Source organism: Rhinolophus hipposideros (genome assembly GCF_964194185.1).
Source record: "Rhinolophus hipposideros genome assembly, chromosome: 24".
In the NCBI taxonomy this organism is placed as follows: domain Eukaryota; kingdom Metazoa; phylum Chordata; class Mammalia; order Chiroptera; family Rhinolophidae; genus Rhinolophus; species Rhinolophus hipposideros.
In genome coordinates, this window is record NC_138070.1 from 17,857,641 (window position 1) to 17,877,138 (window position 19,498).

A 19,498-nucleotide genomic window follows, 5' to 3' on the forward strand; every position below is an offset into this window, starting at 1 on the left:
AAACATATGTGCCCCTCCAAGGAGAAATAGAAAACAAGCACTAGTTTACCTGGAGCAGATACCAGGTGCTATACACATAGTAGAAAAAAATCGGCCACAAGTTTTAACAAATTTCTAAAAGCCAAATATGAGCTACCATGGGAGTATAGAACTCCTGGGAGCCACAGAACCAGAGGAATCTGTACCCACTTGCAGATTCTTCTCTAGAGACCTTACCTGTACTGAGGAGAAAGTGGGGGGGCAGTGTGAGAAACCAGAAAAGGCCTCCTTTGTGGTGCAGGTTCAGGAAAGAAAAGCAGCAGTTGCTCCAGGAAAGCCCTGAAGCCCCATCAGAATCCTTCTCCGCTACAGAACAAAAGCCATAAGCTGACTGAAGCTGGAAGAGGGAACCAGAAAAAGACCAGAGGTGGGAAAAGCGACAGGAAAATGTTCCAGGTCCAGACCATTTCCTACCTCTGCATCAGAAATACCAAGAAGGCCCCAACATAGCAAGTGCCTATGGCTGAACCAGAACAACAGAAAACACCTGCTCCCTGGCCCCCAATACCAAGTTAGGAGGCACTGAGTAACAAATAACAGCAGATCTGCTGCTGGGGGGCAAGGCAAAAATGTGGCAAGAGACCCTCTCTGAGATACGGTGCAAAGAAAAGCTGAGGGTGGATCAGACTTTGAGAAAAAGTCTCTGGTAAACCATCCCTCACCCTGAGCACAAGGTAACACTAGATGAATATGAAGACGGTGGTGGACTGAGAACAAGCAGAGCAACAACAAAACCCAAACTCAGCTCAGCTTTGGACTAATCTGATAAACTCCTACAGCAAAGGCCAAGCAAAGGAAGAGGCATGACCATTTCTAGAAATGAACACTACTGACTTCAGCGTCTACTGTTCTACACAAGATGTCTGCTTTTAAGCAAAACCTGAGACACACAAAGCAAGAAAAGATAACACACTGTCAAAAGACAGTACATTCGACAGAATCAGTCCCAATACTGGAACTAACACACAGGGAATGTAAAATGACTGTGATTATTCTAACAGCTATATACAATGTCAGAGAGGTAGAAGGCTTGGGGGGCTAGGGGTTATCACTTTGTGATAAATATCTAATCATTATGTTGTTTTGTACACCTGAAACTCATATTTAAAAAACAAAATTTTTAAATAGAAAAAATAAATTACTGTGATTAACATATTGAAAACTAATGGAAAAGGCCTTTTTTAAAATGACAGCAGTTGAAATGGAAAAGGCATAGTTTTATGTCCATCTCACCAACTGGATTCTCAGTGCCTTCAAGGAAGTATCTGAGTTCATTTCTCTTTGCTTCCCTAGCATCTAGCACAAATACCAACAGAGCTGACATTAGCAGAATAGTACAAAAAAATGAAATATCTTCTTGAACTTGGAGACCCTCGACCACCACGAGCAGGCAAGGTACTAGGCCAAACTTCATTCTATCCCAAGGCCACAGAAAAAGCTTCTATTTTGGACAGACTTTTGCATCTTTACTCCTAACTTTACAAATTGACTGGGAATGCCTAAACCCAGAGTCTACATGCTGCTCCTGGGGCTCTTGAAAACCTGTTCATTCATATTATGAATCTGCTTTTTGGTTAGCCATTTTCTTCCAGACTAGAATCCTGAAGTAAATGATTTTTTAAGGTAGCATTTCAAAAATAACTTATGAGATATACAATAGATCTCATGTGTTCAGATCCTAAAGAAAAAAAACAACTCTTCATCTTTCATTGAGCATCATCCTTAACTTATGTATACACTATGCTCAAGCCTTCTTAGCTCTCATTTCTCTTTTACCACTTACGAAAAATAAAGTAGCACTGAGATATTCTGAAAGGAGACCCTCCAATTCTTACCTCAAACATTCCTCAGTTCTAAAAGATAAAACTACCAGTCCCCTATTTTCCAACCTCTAGTTTATCTAAATGATCTTGTACATTCTTAGTGACACTGTTCCTAAAAGGGACTGTGATATGTAAATTCAATTTTATGGAGTCTATGGTGTTTTTGGCAACTTTCTTCAATTAACCCTAATGGGATTATAAAAATAACAGGGAACTTTAAAAGGTTCCTATAACTTCCTATTTGATCTCATGGACATCTTCCAATTTCTAAAGCTTACAGGGGTCCTTGGCAATCTCCATGAAACATTTAGAACAAATCTGCAAGAACTCCCAAAATCTCCAGCAATGATGCAAAATATTTGCTTATGCAATAAATCAGCAGGATCAAGGAACCTTTGCAAAACAATTACAGAAACTACGATTTTTAAAACTACTTCAATTAAAGGACATTTATAAAATGTTATCAGCAACTTCCACACCCAGTTAAATTAAATCCACTACTTTCAGGAACGATTATGTTCATGCCCACTGGTAGTTGGCCCGATGAAGTATATTATGGTTTCCAAGATGCCACACTCTCTGGTTTATTTCCACATCACTCATCATTTCTGCTCAATGTCCTTCATTTGTTGTTTGTCTTCTCCCTGACCTCTGAATGGGAGGGTACCTCCAGATTCAATCCTTAGACCTCTTCTCTTTCCTCTCTACCTCTCCTCAATAATTACATCCAGTATCATAGTTTTGAATACAAATTTATATCTCCAGCTCATACCCCTCTCTAAAACTCTAGACTTACTGCCTACTCAACATTTCACTTGGATGTCTTTTTAAGTATCTCAAGCTCAGCATGTCCAACACTGAACTCCTGATCTTCTTTCCGGTCCAACTCCAACCACAACCTTCTCCATCTCAGTTGATGGCAAATTTATCCTTCCAGTTGCTCAGGCAAACACCTTGCAGTCATCTTTGACTTCCTCCAAACTGCCAGAAAATACTGTTGGCACTATTTCAAAATGTATCCAAAACCTGGATATACCGTTTCCCCGAAAATAAGACCTAGCCGGACAATCAGATCTAATGGGTCTTTTGAAGTAAAAATTAATATAAGACCCGGATTATATTAGATTATATTATACTATGCTATATTATTATACCCCGTCTTATACTATAGTAAAATAAGACCGGGTCTTACATTAATTTTTGCTCCAGAAGATGCACTAGAGCTGACTGTCCGGCTAGGTCTTATTTTCGAGGAAACATGGTATGTCACTGCTTCCACACTACCACCATCATCTCTCACATGGATTACTGCAATGGCCTCCTAACAGGTCTCTGTATTCTCATACTTACCCCCCAAGTCCAGTCTCAACACAGCAGCCAGAGGAAACCTCTTAAAAGGTAAGTTAGATTATTACTTCTCTGCTCAGACCGTCTAATTGCTCCACATTTCCTGAGTAAAAGCCAGAGTTTTTACAATAGCTTAGAATCACCTACATGATCTGGTCTCCCTAATGTCGTATTACTTTCTCCTTTGCTCATTCCGCTCCAGACATATAAAATTCCACCTTCAAATGAGCCAGGTACCTCCTACCTAAGGGCCTTTGCTTCAAGAGTGCTCTTCCTCCAGATACTTCATGGTTAACTTCCTCACTTCCTTTAACTCTTTGCTCAAGTGTTACCTTTTGCATAAAACCTACCCTCACTCCCACCCCTCTCAGCACCACTACCTTTGCTTTGCTTTTTTGGTCCCACAGTACTTATAACTTTCTAACGTACCATGTATTTGTTTTGATTATTGTCTATTTCTCTCTTGTCCCATAAGAAAGCTCCATCTCTGTTGATAGCAATTTTTTCTTTTGATTTACAGGTGTATCCCAAGTGCCTATAACATTATCCAACATATAATAGTTATCCAATTAACATTTGGTGAATAAAAGAATCAAAACTCATAAATCAGTGGCCTATTAGTGGCTAAGGAAGTTATAATGGACTACAACTGCTAAGAGCCATAAGGTCCTGTTCTTTTCTATTTAATAATCTAGCCTAACAAATAGATTATAAAACCTACTAGCCCTGCAAATAATGACAAGGCTTTGCAAATGATAGCTTCAAGCTGTTGTTCCCAAGACAATAAAAATATGAATTTAATCCAAAAGGGCCTATACCCACTGCAAGTTTTTGCTCTATACATAATATTGAGTATACTAATTGCTTGCAGATAAATCCAAGTTTAGAAAAATTATAACCTTAGAAAGTTCAAAGCTTCAAAGTGTTTTTTATGAATTTGTGAAATGGTCTGTTAAAAAAATGACATTAATAGGAATAAGTATTCTTAATTATAAAAAGTATACAATTTTAAATAAGATTCACATAGAGCTCAACTGTCTACAAATGTTTTCAGAAAAACTCTGATTTGATCCTTATACCAATCTTATGAGAGATGTATTAATATGAACCCCATTTTATAGATATGGTAAATGAGGCTAACTGAAGTTAGAATTTCCCAAGGTGACTCAGCTAGTAAGTAGAGACTCCTAGACTCAGTTCGAGGTCCATGTACTTTTTTTTAATTTTTGAAATTAATTATAGATGCACAATTCACAGGAAGTTGCAAAAAGGGTATAGAGCTCTCATGTACCCTTCACCAAGTTCCCTCCAATGGTTATATCTTACATAAGTGTAGTATGATATCAAGACCATGAATTGATATTGGTCTGTGTCTTTTTATTATTGTGCCTGGGAATGATAATGGACCAAACAACATGACTCAAAGATTTTTTAGCTCAAGTGAAGATAATTTATATAAACAAGCTAAGGGGTAGTTTCTAAGTATACACTATTTTGCTCTGACAATTACAAAAGTATTACATTCCAGTTGAGTATTCATATTTAATAATGTAAACATATAGCAGGAAAGTATTTGACGATATGATTAAAAGATGAGAGAGCAGGACACAGCGGAACTGATAAACTTTTTTCCATTTATGTGATTGGTTATTATGATGCTATTGACCAGTTATAAGGACATCTCTGCTCTGGCAAGTCCACAAAAACTACTCTTGAATCTCACTAATGACCATCTGTCAATTTTAAATCCAGTAGATTTCATTTTTCTTCCTTTCATCCTCATGACACTACTGAACTGCTTACTTCTTATGGAATACATTTTCCTTCATTGGCTTTCAGGACCCTACAGTCCCTAATTCTTTTTTTTTTCTTTTTTGGTGGAAAGAAAAGTAGGCTTTATTCCAAAATGCCAGCAGTAAGGAAAGACAGTGGACTCCCTGTCACAAAGACTGCCTTCCCGCTAGTAATACCACCAGAGGCTTTATAGACACGCTTGATTCTTTTTTTGTCTTTTTTGTGACTATAACCTATTACCTTTTATCAAAAACCTCAGGTCCATTTCTTGGTGTACAATCACATCTGGGACACAGTAGTTTTCACAGGTCGAAAATCTTATTGACTGTCATCTGGGTAACTTAGCACAACCGTCCACTCTTCAAAAACTCCCCTATATCTCCCAGAAACCTCTTCGCTGTATTGATCTGTGTTAGATTTTGCCTGTGAAAGAACACATGTGAGATCTGGAAAGAGCAGAAGCCATTACTTTTTGGAAGTGGCTGGAGGCAGATGTTAGATTCATACTGGCTTTTGGGCAAGTGCTTGAGAATCACCTGCTTTACTGCTGCAGTCAAGACACCTGGCAGAAGCTGTTCTCAAAGATGCTTGATATTCGCAGCAGTTTCCCAATCAGCTTTCAAGACCTGAAAGCCTTCAGTGTCTGCTTCCCCGACCTTCCAACAGAAGCTCCCTTGACTTTCCCAGGTGACTGCCCTGACATTCCCTCCCCAGCTCTTCCAATAATCAAGTAAACCCTAATTCCCAGATTAAAACTTATTCCTAAAATATTTTAAATACCTCTATTTTCCTTATCAATCCCAAACTGTTCACAACCATACAGATATAGATTAGGCATATATATAGATTTTTATTATCTCTCTATATGTAAATAGATATATAAAGATTATATACATATATGTATATATAAAAATATGGAAAAGGAGAGATTTATACATTCATCAAATACTCTAGGAAGGACAGAAAGTTATCTAGTATGAGCAGTTGCCTTTGGAATGGGAAACTTAATGGCTAGAGGAGAGAAAGGAAAACTTACTTTTTACTGTACATCCTTTTGTACCTTCTTGAATTTTATACTATACACATGTATGAGTTATTCAAAAATGAATTATTTAAAAGTTATATACCCATATAATTATTGTTTTATGCCCCTAAGGGCCCACAGACCCAGAGGATTTTTGTTTTAGTTTTTTATGCCGTTGGTCATTTATAGGGTTTCCAGGCCGTTCTCAGGAATTTTTTTCGCTTTTCCATTCCCGAATCCTGAGAAAAGTTGGTCGGGAAATCGGCTCCTTGAACCCAGGTAATTGGTAGTATCGGCCGTCACTTTGTGGAAATGATTCACCATGGAGAACAGAAAACAGTTTGCATCTCGGGATTCAGGAAAGGGAAAGCGAAAAAAATTCCTGAGAACGAAACCCTAGTCATTTACTAGTTTTACTACTCAAACCTCTGAGCTATAAGAAGCAGTGGAGTAGGGAGGAGAGGAATGATTTCTCAGGAATGAAAGTTTGTACTCACAGGGAAAAGATCAACCGTTGAGCTACTTGGCAAGGCTTCTCGAGTTTGGAAGAAATTTTCTCATTCATTAGTAAATTTAACAAGTCTTGAAAAATACAAAGACAAAAATAAAAAGTACCCAGTTATAATTAAGGCACAGAAAAAGTACTGGAAGTTGTGATTAGAGATACTGATGCTGTACCTAAAACTTTAAAAACAAAATGAATTTTAGAGACCATTTAGTCTCTAGCATTATTAATTGCTAATAAGCTAATCTATCTCTCAGCAACAAAGAGAATTAATAGCTTTTTAAAAACCTTATTATGAGATTGACAATTCCAAGATTTATTCCCTGAAAGCAGGTGACTAGTCAGAAGTATAATTTGGGAATTTTAATAAATTGGGGTTTTTAATCAGAAATTATATAAATTACCAGTTAGAATATTATCTCTAATTTCCAGTACCAAAGCTATTACCTACCGACTAGTAGTATCTGTCTTCCAAAGAATTTAGAGTTCCTATATGGCTTTAAAAAGAGAATAGGTTTTATTTTCTTTAAATTTTTCTTAATTCTTGTAAATCATGAGAGAAAAATAGTCCTCCCACTTACTTATCTGTCAATGAGGCCCAAACAACTAAATTAATAAGTGTAGTGAAAAGTCTTATCCTAGAGCTTCCAGTATTTTTAAAAGCATTTCCTCATGTTCTAGATGACAACAAAAGCAAAAAACAACCTATGTAACATAAAGCTGTGTTCTCAGTACAGATAGTAATGAAGGTGTAATTATCATAACTATAGGCAGGTGAAAGTGCAGCCAATCAAGTTTTAGCCAAAGACTACATACCGTGTTTCCCCGAAAATAAGACCTAGCCGGACAATCAGCTCTAATGCGTCTTTTGGAGCAAAAATTAATATAAGACCCAGTATTATATTTTAGATTAGATTAGATTAGATTAGATTAGATTAGACCTGGTTTTATATTATAGTAACATAAGACCCGGTCTTATATTAATTTTTGCTCTAAAAGACTCATTAGAGCTGATTGTCCGGCTAGGTCTTATTTTCGGGGAAACATGGTGTTATCTGTAGAACTCAACAACAAAGGGACGGTGCCTTATGCCACTCATCTGCTTAAGCCACCTGGGTTACAGCATTGCCAAAACTATACAGTGCTGACTCTAAAGTCAGTATCAGGAAAGTACATGAGTAGGTGTAAGGGTGGGTACCACAGGAGGAAGAGTAGGAGTTTCACACCTTCATATAGAATATAGTATAGAATGCCTATTATACAGAAATTTTCAAAAAAAAAAAACAAAAAAGGTTAATACAAAACATTAAAACCAAGCCTCAACACCTATTCTGAAATAGTTAAAACACTAGTTCTCATCAACTCAATGTAATTTCCAAGAATTAATAAGCAATAAAACAATGTGCTAAAACACCTTCTAAATGTATTATCTAACCTGTCAGCATCCATCTCTTTGTCACAGAGGAAAAAAACCAGTTTTAAGTGTCCACTGGTGCTTTCGGGAAACTCTGAAACCATCATTCCCAATCAAAATTTCCTAATACTTCACTGATACAATGCATGTGTAAAACAACTTCCAAACACCCTCTATAGCAGAAAATCCTTGTAAATGGCATCTTTCTGTGTCTGCACTAAGCATCTTTATTTAAAATATCTCAAGTCCAAACAAACCCAGCAGTCATTTACAATGTTTGTTGAGCACTTTCTATGTGCCAGGCACCGAACTGGCTCTGGAGCTCATAAGTGAATAATACAAAGTCCTTGCCCTCTAGAAGCTCACAGTCTAAGGAATACAAACAAAACTACAGTCAGTTATAATACCATGTAACAAGTCAGTACTTAGGATAGGGTATTATGGGAGCACACAGAATGGCCTCCAAGAAGAACCTATAAATGCCCAACTGCTTCATTGTGTAAAAATCTTTAAAATTTCCACACTTTAGAAAACACTGTTGCTGGTATGTTGATTTTTTTTTAATTTTAAGTGAATTTTATTTATAAAAAACATATATAAACAGACCAAACAAATACTCAAGCGTGGAAGGGCTGTAATCTTTTTTAACAACATAATAGTCCAAAAAGACTAATACTTATTGCTGATTCAGCTCACAATATCAGCCCTCTTCAAGCAGCAACACAATCACTAGTAAACATTTTATGGGCACCTTTAATGGGTATTAGTGATTCACTGAGCAACGAGCCACAGTCCTGCCCTCTGGAGCTTCCAGTGTAGCTGGAGAGAAATGAAACATCCAGAACAGAAACAAAGTTCACACACATCCATCACAACAAAAGCAATTACTGGCATAAGTCACCACGTGTTTTAACAAATGAGCCATAGGACTATCTTAGCAAATGTACACTACATCATATTTAAAAAAAAAAGTTTTTATTTAGTTATTTTTTGTTCACTCATGTTTCAACTGAATTGAATTAAAAAGAGGAAAACACAATTCCAAGCCAAATGTACCATGACGTTTACCATCCCATTGTTCACGTCCTAGAACTTCTCCATAGTTCTACACCCAGATGTCCAGTTCAGTAGTTTTGACTGCCAAACAGATGTACAAATTCAGATAGCGAGTAGACAGCTCCCGACCCTACCTCAGGATCCATACTGATAAAATCATTCAGGTTCATTTTGGAATCTCCAGTTTCAATGCAGGGATATGATGGAGGAGGCTCTCTCCAGTTCCCTCTGGAATCTTTCATGTGAGATCAGTCAGAAGCAAAGTTCTTCGAATATGAATCTGCGCGGATCACTCGAAATTTCCTTCTGAACTGTGGATAGATGTCCTCATCAGATTTAAAGGCATCTTCCAGGTAAGTGTCAAAAGCACAGGGAAATGGCAAGACAGTGTCAAGGTCATAAATGAAGCTCTGTCCTCCACTTGAAACATGAAGCAAGACAACATGGTAATCCCAGATCACAGATCCATCTCCAGGCCTTGCCTGCTGTTTCCAGATAGGTATCATCTTCCTCTCATTAGATATGAAGACAGCATAACATTCTTCTAAAGGATACCCGTTGTGGTTTTTGATGTATTCACAGAGCTTCCAAATATTTTCTTCACAGTAGCAGCTGTTGTAGACACAGGCATCCCTTGGAGGGGTGGCCGGCTGGTAGCTGGCGGCTGCGGCGTCGGGGACATCCCCCTTCACAGTGGCTTGGGCCAGGGCACGGGCCTGAAGCGCGCCAACTAGTCCAGACCCACAGGCGCGCTTTGGGGACAGGGTTGGCGTGCAGCAGCCCGCACAGGCTCTCGAAGCAGAGTGCGGTATGTTAATATTTTTTAAAAACTTAAGGATAAGTGGGATGCAGGGTAAAACATTAAGAATGATATTCTTCTTGATGGCCACTCACCCTAATTCTGCGAAGATGGCTAACCCTAACTCTCTGAAGTAGGACCCTTTCATTAGATAATGAAACACGAAGCTCTCTAAGATCTGGGGAAAAATTGCCTTAAGTTTAGAATCACTGAAGGAGCAAGCCCCTATTAGAATTATAAGTGTATTTATCCATTAGTACTTCAGGGCAGAAACAAAGGTTGAAACTCATTGCCAAAATAAATTTAAAGTAAGATGCAATTTATTAATTTTCCAATTTATTCATTAACTTGTAGGAAAAAAATCTTTCATATAGCATAGGATAGTATAATATAGTATAAAGAGAGGTACTCCTGTGTATGTAACAATCCCTAGATATCATTACACTCCAAAAACTGAAACAGATAGGATCTCCCCTTTGAGGAAGAAAAACCCTTAAACACAAGATAATACAATACTATGGGAAAAGGAAATTAAAAGATCTGTTGAAGCCTTCAGTACCTGATTAGTAAGAAGGGAAGTCTGCACGTTAAATCAAGTCACTAACCACTAACAGACTTGCACAGCTGTTTGAGCCTGCCCACGCATACCATCTTCTTGGTATACTACTGCCTCCTGGGGGTAATAGTATATTACTACTCTTCTGAGAAAACTGGTATAATTAGAAAATACAGATATTATTTTCTACTAAAAACACAAGACAAAAGGTCCATGTCAAATAACAAAGTAGGCCTTCCTTAAATAATCTTTTTTTAAAACATGTCATATTTAATCTATCTGAATAATGGGAAACAAAGTACATAATAAAACTTAATTATAGAAAGTGGTTGTTAATATTATTAAGAGCATCGGGGCTTATAAAACATTTTGCATTTTCAAAGCACTTAGCCAACATTAAACAATTAATCTTTATAGCATTCTTGAGGTCAATATCACCACCATCTTTTGACAGAAAAGTAAATAGCAGGTTAAATAAAGTATCAGACATTCAAGAACTAGTCAGTAACTAATCAGCAAAGTGCCGCAAAATGGTTTAATGTGAAATATGACGTACTAACACATTAACTCACCTCTAATACCCCAAGACCTACCTCTAGGAGAAATTACTCTTTTATCTGTGGCCCCATAGTATTTTATACATCTCTCTACTATAAGACTTAACTCTTTTATATTACAGTTTTTGAACTATCAGTCTCTGACTAAACTCTACCTCCACAGGACTTTGCACAGTGTCTAGCACATAGGAAAACACAACAATGAATCATTCAGTGATTTGTTCGACTATTAAGCATCTACTACAAGTCAGGCACTTCTGGATACGGGAGATACAGCGGTGAAAAAGAAAGGCAAGCTCCCTACTCTCACGGAGCACACATTCTAGAGGGCAAAGGCAGATGCCAAAAAAACCCAAAAACAAAAAACAAAAAAAGCTTCTTTCAGGTAGAAAGAAAGAAAAGCCATAGAGAAAATTAAAATAGGGCAATGTGACTACAGATGGCTAAGTAGGTGAATTACATTAGGAAGTGATATTTAAGTTGATATCTGAATGTAAGAAAAAACCAGCCATAACTATATGCGGAAAAGACAATTCCAGGTGGCAAGTGCAAAAGGCCCAAAGTGGGCAAGAAATGAAAATATTTGAGGAAATATTTGAGGAAACAAAGACTGGATAGAGTATGGTGGGTCAATGAGTAAGTGTAGGCAGAGAGGTAGGCAGGCTCCAGATCAGGGCTACCTTCATTCGCCATGATAAGAATTTTATTCTAAGTGATATGGGAAGCTATTTAAGGTCACCTAATACATATTTGCCGATTTGAATTGCTGCATTTGCATCATAGCAAGCACTACCCGGAAAATTAATACTGAGAAAGGACAATTACTATGGGATTGGTTAAAGAACCTTTCTGTTTTAATAAATGACTTTTTAGTGCAAAGTTATTTTATAATTAAATGTTCAGACTAAAGAATAAAACAGCAGCCTACTAACATTTTAATAGAAGTTAGAATAATGAGATTTTGATGGTCATTATTGGAAGAAATTGAAGAGCACCTACATAAACCACCATACATTATAGATGACTATACTAGGATCTTATGCTAATCACTTATTAATTTTGCAAAGACTAAGATATCTCCAAATAGCTCATGATGAATGCCAGACAGACATCTGGAGAGGAGATTCCTAAGTAAAAGTATGGAAATGTCATCAAATATAATAAATCTCTTCCTATTACTAGAGAAACCAGAATGAAAAAAGTAATATACATTTAGAAGCAAGAAAACTTCGCACCATATCATCTGAAAAAATACAGATATAGTCTAAAAATTAAGGGTAGGTTAAGAGTTCACCAGAGATAATACACGTGCTGCAGAAGCCTCTACTCTAATACTAAGCTGTAACACTAAGATTCAGTTAAATTTAATTTCACAAAGACTCACTGCAGAGAAATTATTAACATTTGCTCATTCCAGGAGCAGGTTCCTGAATATATGATATATTAAATTTGTGTTCTCTACCCTTCTTTTAATGTCTTTTTTTATGATGATTAAATTACCATCTTAGCTAATTTTAAGTGTACAGTTCAGGAGTGTTAAATTTATTCACACTGTTCTGCACGATGGATCTCCAGAACTTTTCATCTTGTAAAACTGAAATTCTATACCGATTTGAAAAACTCTGGTTTCCCCCTCCCACTAAACAACCACCATTCTACTTTGTGTTTCTATGCCACTCCCAGTTTTTTAACTGATAACATTACATTGTAATAGGACCCCCCTACAAAAGAAACTATGTATACAAGCTTTTGAGTTAGCTTGGTTTTGTTTAAACAATTTCATCCCATTTCCTTAACCAAAATGTGGACAGTAGAAAGGGCTAAGAATTGCCTCCAATATGTAGGCAGGAACACAGAATAAATGACTGAGAATTATATTGTAATATACATTGCACTATTTCCAATCCACCATGAATATTAACAAAATTATTATAGACAAACAGGGTGACTGGCCACTAGCAGAATGGCAACTAGACAATACAATATTATCTATTTATATGGGAAAATACATAATACATAGGAAGAATGAATATTAGACTTAAAAAGACAAGTTTGGGGTGGGGGGGTCGGCCTGGTGGCTCAGGGGTTAGAGCTCCGTGCTCCTGACTCCAAAGGCTGCCGGTTCGATTCCCACATGGGCCAGTGGGCTCTCAACCACAAGGTTGCCAGTTCAATTCCTCGAGTCCCGCAAGGGATGGTGGGCTCTGCCCCCTGCAACTATGATTGAACACGGCAACTTGAGCAGAGCTGCCGCTGAGCTCCCAGATGGCTCAGTTGGTTGGGGTGCGTCCTCTCAACCACAAGGCTGCCGGTTCAACTCCCACAAGGGATGGTGGGCTGTGCCCCCTGCAACTAGCAACAGCAAATGGACCTGGAGCTGAGCTGCGCCCTCCACAACTAAGACTGAAAAGACAACAACTTAAAGCTGAATGGCACCCTCCACAACTAAGAGTGAAAAGGACAACAACTTGACTTGGAAAAAAGTCCTAGAAGTACACACTGTTCCCCAATAAAGAACTGTTCCCCTTCCCCAATAAAATCTTTTTTAAAAATAAAAAAATAATCTACAAAAAAGAGTACATGATTTTAAAAAAAAAGACAAGTTTGATAATACCCTAATAAATAATAAAATTCTCTTACATTTTTAGCCTTTTATATTTTACAAGGAACTTCCACATACATGGATTCATTTACTCAAGTCACAAACCCTCTACAGCTGTTTTCTTCATCTATAAAAAGCATCATAAAAATGCCCACCATGCTGACCTCAAAGAGTTGATACCAGGAAAAAAGTGAAATAATAAATGTAAATGTAATTTAAAAGTTATAAATATTTCTACATTTACATGTAAATTGCCCAAAGATAAATCCAAACAAATGTATTACTTAAAACCAAGAAATAGTAGACATGGTACTATGCATGCAATTACTACATACTAAACATTTGTCAAATAATTTATAGAGTATCCTGAATATGAAGATTCAGCAAATTCCCTCTATGCATTTGGTACAAAATGAACTCTCTTAAATCTGCTAAAGGTGAAGTCAAAGATAAAAGAAGATCAAAATATAAATCTACATGTTACGTTTAACAAGAACAAAAGGGACAGGATTATGGGTGTTTGGGATACAGAACAACAAATCTTTAGAAAAATATACTAGATAAGTAACTTTTTCCAAAAGTTATTTCTTTTTGACTTAGTGATTTGATAGATTGCAAACTATCAGTAAAATGCTTGTTGGATAAAAATCAAAAGGGCAGAAGCACAGGCAAGATTCCATACAGGACAAATTAACACTAAAATCAAGAACAAAACTACTTCTCTGTGACACTAGATAGTTACAGAACTATGTGGGATTACTATGAAGGATCCTTCCTACCATTTCACTCTTTAAAAAGTAAATTGTATCAAACTTGAGAATATAATCAAGAAAGCCTAAATCCGATATCTCCATCTCTAGATTGTATGATTTAGCCTATAATTGCCCATATAAATCAAATGTGAGAGAGTTATTATCTAGTAAGCAGACAAGGCATCCTCAAATTCTGAACATTTGATAACAAACTCTTTATTATCACCTTTTTAATTCCTACCCCATTTGAAAGAAATGCTTCGTTTTTGACACTATTTCCTAAATTTCGATAATCTACTTGGCACAATAGCTTATAATCCTGCACCAAAGTTGATCTGATTCTAATGGAATCCACAAAATTAGTCAAAGTAATTCAATCCTTAAAGAGTCCAGATAAATTGGGGGGTTAGGGCAGGTAGAACGCCTAATTCCATGTCAATTAAAAGAAAGCCACTGATTGAAATTTTAATATGGTTATAAGTACCATTAGATATAAAGGTACCTACTTCAATTAAATACTAACCCAAAGATCAAATGTCACTTATTCTCTAGGTGTCTTTGGAATCAGAGTAACAAACAGTCTTTCAAAATATATCAAGTTGGCAATTATCCAACTAATTTCAATTCTTTCAGTCAATAAGAAAATATAAGTAATCAGTTATATTTCCAATTCTTCCTTTCGACAAATATTTATTGAAGGTCTATAATGTGCCAAGCACTTACTAGCTTGATCATCCACAGAATACAATAGCCACAGTTTACAATAGCCACAGAAGTTTCATATTAAAATGATAATATAACTAAACCTTCTTAGCCTTTTTAAAAACAACTTATATACAAGGACATATACTTCAATAAATGCGTTACTTAAATATGATAAAAATGTGATGTGGAGTATGTTAAAGTAAATATAGGTAACAGAACCAGGAAAACATTTAACATTCTTTCCTCTTATAGTAATGAAATTAGATAATATGCAATGAATACTGATCATTATACTTGAAAATTTTTAATCTCTTCAAAAATGCATATATACAACCCAACCCATCAAACTACTGAAAGCCACATAAAGTAGAACAGTCTTAACTATAAATTAAACACAAGAGGGCGCACAAGTCTGGGAAACTAATAAAACCAAAAGCAAGTTGCGTTTTACTCAACAATTTGCAGCTCTTAATGAATAGTCACATGAATTTATAAAGGATTTGTCACGCATGTACTAGAGTCCAATTGCACTGAAAATATTTTCCTTTCTCAATGTACTTTCCAGAAATCAAATCACTATTTCTTTGATAACACAAATTCCTTATCCAAATTGACTTTAAACATAAATTTAATATTTTATCATTAAGAAAAATTATGACTTTTAATCAGAATTTTATGCCACCTTTTAATCTAACTTCTCCTTGGAAAACCTACTATTTAGAAGCCAGCCAACTTTTAAAATGCCTTATTTTCAAATTTCATTAAAGCTTATCCATTGAATGATTAGAATCATAATAAACTTACTTGTGGGAAACAGACCTCCAACTTTTAAAAATGATGCAAATCTATATCAGACTAATACCAGCTATTTAATTCTCAAGCAGTGACTATTATGTTTCTAATGATCTATTCCAAGATTGTAACTAATCCTAAATGATAGGCTATGATTTCATTAGTTTACTCCCTCATGAAAAAACAAGCTACCACCTGAGGACTCTGTATAGGTGAGGCAGACAGACTATACAAGAGTCTTTGAAATAATCTAACAAGTCGTTCTGTACGTTCACATTATTTCAAAATAAAAATCCATAAGTAAATAAAATTTACAGATGCTCTGACAATGAAGTGTAGTATATTTTAAAAGATATATTTAAACTAATAAACACCATGAAATTATTTCAAAATCAAAAGCTAAAAAAGTAAAATGCTTTGACAGTAGACTATAGTACACCTCAAAACTTATTTAAAATAATAAACAACAAGACAATTCTAACTTCAGTTCTTAAAAGCCTCATTGGGGGGGTGGCCGGTTATACTCAGTTGGTTAGAATGTGGTGCTGATAACATCAAGGTCGCCAGTTCAATCCCTGTGAGCTGCGCATTCCTTAAAAAAAAGAAGCCTCACTGGATTTCAATTAGCAAGAAATAAATGTTTCCCTTAAATTAAATTAGAAGATACTCCTTCCAGAGAATTCAAATACAAGTAATAATGTAAACATTATAGAAAGTTATCTGTAGGTAACTTTTAAAGTACAATGTAAAAAATAATGTTTTTAAAAGTCCTCTTCACAGAAGGCAAGAAGACATATGAAGAAATGCTCGGCCGGCCCGGTGGCTCAGGCGGTTAGAGCTCCATGCTCCAAACTCCGAAGGCTGCCAGTTCGATTCCCACATGAGCCAGCGGGCTCTCAACAACACAACAACAAAAAAAAAGGAAGAAAAAAAAAAAAAAGAAATGCTCAACCTCACTAACCATCAGGAAATGCAAATAAAAATCACAATGAGATACCACCTCACTCCAGTCAAAATGGCTATCATCAATAAATCAACAAACAACAAATGCTGGCGTGGATGTGGAGAAAAGGGAACGCTAGTGCACTGTTGGTGGGATTGCAGATCAGTGCAGCCACTATGGAAAACAGTATGGAGGTATCTCAGGAATCTGAAAATGGAACTACCCTATGATCCAGTAATTCCACTCCTAGGCATCTACCCGGAGAAATCCAAAACTCCAATTCAAAAATCTGTATGCACTCCTATGTTTATTGCAGCACTTTACACAATAGCCAAGATATGGAAACAACCGAAATGCCCATCGGTCGATGACTGGATTAAGAAGCTGTGGTACATTTATACAATGGAGTATTACGCAGCCATAAAGAAGAAAGAAATCTTATCATTTGCAACAACATGGATGGATCTAGAGAACATTATGTTAAGTGAAATAAGTCAGAAAGAGAAAGACAAGTACCATATGATCTCACTTATATGCGGAATCTAAAGAAAAGAATATGTGAATGAACTAATCAGAGACAGTTTTGAGGGCACAAAGAAAAAACCGAGAGTTGTTAGATGGGCGGGGGTGGGGGGGGTTGGGGATAAGGGGAAAGGTGAAGGGATTAGGAAGCAGCTGGTAACCACAAGATGGCCTCAGGGTTTTCTGAAAATTAATTTGGGGAACTTATTCAATAATGTCGTAAAGATTTTGTTGGGTATCCGATGGACATGCGTCCTATTTGGGAGACCACCTCAGAGATAATGTGGATGCCTGATCATGGCATTGTACACCAGAAGCTAAACATTAATGAATGCCAACTATAATTTTATATATATATAATGTGATGGCTGGGTGTGAGGTCGGAAGGATAATGGATGGGGGGAAGGGGGTTCACAGTGTGAGGGATATAAATGATGAACGTCTAAGTATTACCTTGTCTTGTACACCTGAAACTAATAAAAAAAAAAGTCCTCTTCAACACCGAAACAGTATAATTAACTCCTCTGAAATATTAGCCAACCTCCGATAAGAAAAAAAAAATTACTAAATTTAATCAATGACTAGAATTATTCAATGACTTCCAGCATTGCTATAGTAACACAGATATAACAATAATCTTCCAATGTTGGCAATAGTAATACTTTTGTTTCAAAAAAAGATTAATTTTATGTATATTGGTTATCTACAAATGTTATCATTTTAAAGTATTTTTTGGAAAAACTATTTTTTGCCATTGTTATGGAGTTGCTTTCATAACTTCTAACCTGTAATGTTTTTTGAGACTACTGAAATAATACTTCTATGAAATGACTGTGTAAACCCATGAATAGTTTTCATTGACATAAAAAATGCTACCAAACTTTTATTACAGGAGACAAGACAAATAGAAACCTTTAAAAGTTGAGTGTCCTAAAACACTTGAAATAATATCGTCCACAAAGCATATATCTACAGTTTAATCAGTTGTCAAGTATAAATGACATGACAACAAAACTTTCACTTCACTTAAAACAATGCATTCACATTCCTTCATGATAAATACATACCATCTGGGAGCTGGAAGTGAAACTTTTTAGTCATCATATGTTTATAACTTGATCATTAGAACATTCTTGAAATGAATTATGACAAACAAACCTGAGAATTTAAATAATTGAGCTCCTATTTCCTGAGTTTCCTTTACAGCAAGACTTCCCTTCTTGCCAAACTTCCTGAATCATTTCCTTAGCACAAAGCACTCATCTTAAAGTAGCTGGTTCTATCCCACAAAAGCCTGGTTTCCAAGGAGATGCTGTGGACTCTGCATTACCTCAGGCTCACATTTATGAGAAAAATTTCACTCAGTGAAAAACTGTGCTTTTCATCTCAAATCAACAACAGTAATATATAAACTAAATGTACAAATAAGTAAACAATGTGCTTCAGAGACTCACTTCAACACCAAATAGAAAAAGCTACCAATCAAATGGTGGCCAATCAAAAACCATACTTTTGTTTGTAATCTCTATTTGTAGTCTTTTCTTGAATAACAAGGAAACAAAGACTATTTTGTGCTTTCATGCATGTACCCAAGATAAGATAGAAACTTTTCAACCACTTTTACATCATCTCTTATTATAGATTTTTATCTTCTCAAATAAAAAATCAAAAATATTAAATTGGCATATTCATAATATGGAACATTATATAACTATTAAAAATAATTCAGTGTATAAATTAAGAGAAAAATAAACATACCAGAAATCTAACATTTAAAAAGTATCCTTTTTCTTTAAAAAGTATGTATGTATACATGTGTGAGCACATGTGTAAATGTGTGTAGAGTTGTAGATATGTTGCAAAAGGTCTCAAAAATACTCAAATTGGATAAAAACAGTTAAGTCTAGGACTAAAGTGAAGGATGGGGAAGGGAGTAAGCAGTAGATGAGAGGAATATGATTTTTATTGTTTAAGATTTTTTCAAATGTAATTTTGAGTTACTTTTGTAATTAAAAAATTATATGTGACCCAGCCTTAGTTCACAACTTAGCGTCTCCCTGGTACTTGCAAGCCCAACACAAGTAGCAATCATCTGCAGATCACTTTGTACCTCATTCCAAGTGGCCCCAGGCAGAGCACAGGCAGCGGCTCACCTTCGCCTGCACCAAAGCCCCTCCCAAAAGGCCCCAGAACCAACACACCTGGTAGCCAGCTTCAGACCAAACCAGAGCACTACCCAAACACTTCCACAAATGACACAGCCAAAGG

The 19,498-nt window shown here is 36.1% G+C and overlaps 1 protein-coding gene and 1 pseudogene across 3 annotated transcripts in view; both read right to left on the bottom strand.

Moving 5' to 3' along the window:
• The window catches only part of TTC28 (tetratricopeptide repeat domain 28), a 617,832-nt gene that overhangs the window by 553,117 nt on the left and 45,217 nt on the right, over positions 1 to 19,498 (bottom strand). The gene's annotated exons all lie outside the window — the stretch shown is intronic.
• Positions 9,071 to 14,370, bottom strand: LOC308492600 (protein N-terminal glutamine amidohydrolase-like; annotated as a pseudogene). Its single transcript has 2 exons — positions 14,296 to 14,370; positions 9,071 to 9,832 (listed from the first exon to the last, which is right to left on the bottom strand). The product of its transcript is annotated as a protein N-terminal glutamine amidohydrolase-like (transcript).